Raw genomic sequence first — 4364 nt, forward strand, 5'->3', positions numbered from 1 at the left:
GATTAGTAATAGCTCACCTGATATGTGTACAATTGTACATATAACATTGGTATGTGTTGATTCATCCTAGCACAATGCATTGATATCCTGTAGAATGTTGAAGGCACAACCAATACAACATTCAAATACACCTCAGTTTTATCGGTTATTAAATAGAATTTTTTTTTTAGTTTGGATGTTTCAATAAACACATGATTTGTTAACCATATAAACTGCTAAACTTTGTGTGAGCAGAGAGAGAAAGAACCTCAATAAACTTATGTTAGCAAATCAAAGAGTTTAGGGAAGATTCACTGACCTGTTGAAACGCATGATGAGTCTAATTTCCAGTAAAGAGAATCCATCTGGATACAATTGACACACATATTTATGCAGCTAGACTTGAAATCAAACACACTTAGAGTAGTATTATACGACTATACATAGATTTATACAGTGATAACTGCTTGGAAATCAATATAACTCAAACTAGTATTATATTACAACAAAACCATAAACAGAGCTTACCTGAGATCGCGGTCGTCGGCTTGATGATGGAGGCCGACGAAGGTTTTCCTGACAATGGATGTAGGCAACGATTGACTTGTCTATGCAGGCGGGCACCAAAACTTATCAATGGACAACGATTGCGAGAGAGTAAGATCATCAATGGTGGTTCTTCATGACCGACTGTGAGAAACACCAAAAATAATGAAGCCAATTACGGTTGGTTTTACGATGTCGTCTTGATTCGTGCTTGACTGAGAGAGAAATTTGCGATGAATTTGGAAAATTGGTTCAAATCAATGATGAAATGTCTGCACGTAACCCTAGTAGAATTAAACGTGGGCATAAATCCATGATTTAGGGGAAACGCAAAGTTAAGTTTTCAAAAAGTTATATAAAACACCCTTATCTTTGAATTTATTGATAAAAATGACCAGCTGGTTAAAAATGACTACACCCCCTTAAGCATATCATGTGTTTACTAAAATGTAATATTTTTGTTTAATTTTCTAGTGACCACTATATTTGGTCATTCATTAAGTTTGTAAATGAGTGACCACTATTTTTAGTCACTAATATTTGTTATGATATTAAAAAAATATTTTAATTTAGTTTTATAGTTTAGTGACCGATGAGTGACGACTATACCGTTACTGGTCACTAAATTTGTAGCATTATCAAAATTCAGTGACGACTTAATATATGGTCACTAAACGATGCAGTTAGTGACCAGATTTTAGGTTGTCATTGAAAAATGGTCACTAATAAGCAGTTTTCTTGTAGTATATATATATATATATATATATATATATATATATATATATATATATATATATATATATATATATATATATATATATATATATATATATATATATATCAACCAATTAATTATATGAAGTTAAAAAAAGACTCTTGAGTTATAGTGGTTAATTAGATGAAAGTTAAGGTGCTTTAGTTTAAATTAATATTTAATGCAGTTAATAAAGGGGATGTTGGCAGATATAACCGTTAGGAACAATGTTATTATATAGAATGACCAAACTTTTTGTACTTTTGAAAAACGACAATAATATTCGGATCATATCGTTTCAAACTGTAAAAAAATAGACGGGATGCGACATAAAAATATTTTTCTTCATGAGTTTTGATGAATAAGATCCTACCTAATGTGTGTTCCCAAAACGATTAGTTTGTCTATTATCATATTTATCAAACTAAGTTCTCTAAATTAATGATCGTTAAAAAATCACTAACGTCTCGTTCCCGAGTTTAACAAAAGAAAAGAAATTCACGAGAGAAAAGAAGTGAAAAGAAAGGAAAACAAAATTTTCTTTCATGTTCCCGCGTTGGAGAGAAGTTGAAGGAAAATGAATCATTTTGTTTTTTCTTTCAAATCCTCCCAAATCGGAAGGAAAGTTAGGAGAAAAAGTGATTCTCCCATTTCCCTCTACTTCTCTCCTTTAATGAAACTCGGGTACACCAATCTCTTTTATTTTCTTCTCATTTCCACTCATTTTCTTTCATTTCTCTCGTTAAGTTGAACTCGAGAATGAGGTGTAAGTTATATCTCATTTTGGTTAATGTAATCCTAATGCTTCTTAAAAAGTATCAAAGCATGATGATAGGGATTCTGAGTGAACACAACTAGTGAGGTTGTATCTATTTCTTTTATATAATTATAGGGTTTTTCGATGTAGCTAACTCGACTAGTAAAATAGCTAAAACTAATACATAAATGTTATAAGTCCAAATGCGAGAATGTTGGAAAGTGATTGTTCCAATAATATATGTTCTTTGATAAATTTTGTAAATAAATAAGTTCATAATGTATAATTATAATTTATATCATTGGTAGTTAGAAACGGTTATAACAACTAATATTAGCTAGATGACACTCTAGCTAACAATTATTTATATCCTAATGTTTACCTAAATTACTAATTAGGCCTGATATTTATGTTTTACATTAATAGATGAGATTGATTGTTATAACAAAGACATAAATGCCCTCCTAATAAAGATTTTCCCGAAAGATGTACTTTACATATAGCAATCGACTTGTACAGAGATTCATGGTTCTTTATTTTCTCCATAATAAGGGTGATCTAATCGGTTCTTTATTTTCTCCATAATAAGGGTGATCTAATTGATTTGTTTTTTTGGTGCATTGTGTTGGCGAATCAATGGATCATAAGGCAATGGATTAACATGGTTCTCCAATTGGTAATTTCTCATCTTGATCATAAGACGGCCATATTTGTTCTAAAATGTTCGATTGGCATGGATATTTTGTGCACCTTAGTCTTGACTAGCCTAATGTAGTCATTGATCACCAAATAATGGCCTCGAGGGTCTCAAACCGATCTTGATCACCAAATAATAAAAAACAAATCAATTAGATTACCCACCACCAAATGATGTACTAAAAATTTCCTTATAAAGTTATGTTTATTAGTAAAAAATTATGTTTGGTTTGTATGTAATCTTGTAAAAAATTAAAATTAGTAAAAATATATAAACACCCTCTAATTTTATAGTTTCACAAGGCAAACATCATAACCAATTGTCTAATGCACAACACCTATGGCATTAGTCCTTTTATTATTATTATTATTATTATTATTATTATTATTATTATTATTTTAAACTTTAGAGTTAATAGTTTATACATTAAGTTCATTACAAATATATATATATATATATATATATATATATATATATATATATATATATATATATACACACTAAAATTTTAAATTTATGATTCTCTACAAATCTCCTATCCTAATAAATAAGTACCTATATTGCCACGTGTCAACTCATCAGCCCATCTTCAGCTTATTTTACCGCCTATATTATCAAACTGAATTTCCGATTATACTCTTATGCTCTTATAGAAACGATGCCCACTAAATTCGCCTGGAAGAACGAGATTCAGTGATATATTTGAATTCAAATTTGATTACTTTCGGTTTTATTAGCAAGAAAATCAATGAAACAGCTCTCAAATCGCAAGAAATCAGGAAACAATATAATTTTTAAATTTGAATTGTATTTACTAATCTTCAATGTCTCCAATATTATCTCAACTAGTTATGAGACCCATGTATTACATGAGTTATTTTTTTAAAAAAAGTTAAAAAGTCAAAATATTTGCGAACTTTGAGTTTATAAGAAAATAAGAAAAATAATGATTTATTATAATGTAAATATTTTTTATCTTTTAAATTTAAACAAATAATTTAAATAAAGAAAAAAAAAACTAATGAACTTGAATTTTGAGAATTTTGAAATTAAAATGTAAGTTTATTAGTGATATTAATATCCATTTATTACTATATTTATTGTAATTATTACATTAAAATATTATGTGGAATTTAATAAAATAGAAAATCTCATAAAATGACATGTGGAAAAAAATTAATTCTGTAGCACCTGGTTCTTGGTACGTACTCTGTTATTAAATCTTCATTTATTTTTGCATTTTTTTTAGCATTGGACTCAGCGAGTCGAAGGACTGACTCGCCGAGTAGAAGTGGGATGAGGCACGGGGTTTGAGTTGCGGACTCGGCGAGTAGCCGCTGTTTGGACAAAAACCCTAATCCAGGGGTTTGCACCCTATTTAAACGACCTTATGCAACCTCTTTTCCCCCTTAATGCTCCCAAACGCTCCTCATAGCAAACCCTAGCCTTTTTTGTGAAGATCCAAGGCTTTTTGAGTGCTTCTTGTGTGTTTTGATCTCAAGGAAGAAGGAAGAGCATAGAAGGATCAAGAGGGGAATGAAGGATTCGAGTTTGGTTCATCATTTGCAGTCTTTGGAAGGTATAAAGTCTGAACCTTGCTCATTCATTTGTTAGATCCCTCTTTGAGGTGA

The 4364-nt window shown here is 30.1% G+C and overlaps 1 long non-coding RNA gene across 1 annotated transcript; it reads right to left on the minus strand.

The window, feature by feature from the left end:
* LOC144999931 (uncharacterized) lies at nucleotides 1–781 on the minus strand. Its single transcript, XR_013661053.1, has 3 exons — nucleotides 508–781; nucleotides 299–344; nucleotides 1–87 (listed from the first exon to the last, which is right to left on the minus strand). It is a non-coding gene; the product is annotated as an uncharacterized LOC144999931 (long non-coding RNA).
* Between the last annotated feature and the right edge of the window lie 3583 nt (nucleotides 782–4364).

Source organism: Lactuca saligna, chromosome 6, assembly GCF_052625555.1.
Source record: "Lactuca saligna cultivar CGN05327 chromosome 6, ASM5262555v1, whole genome shotgun sequence".
In the NCBI taxonomy this organism is placed as follows: Eukaryota; Viridiplantae; Streptophyta; class Magnoliopsida; order Asterales; family Asteraceae; genus Lactuca; species Lactuca saligna.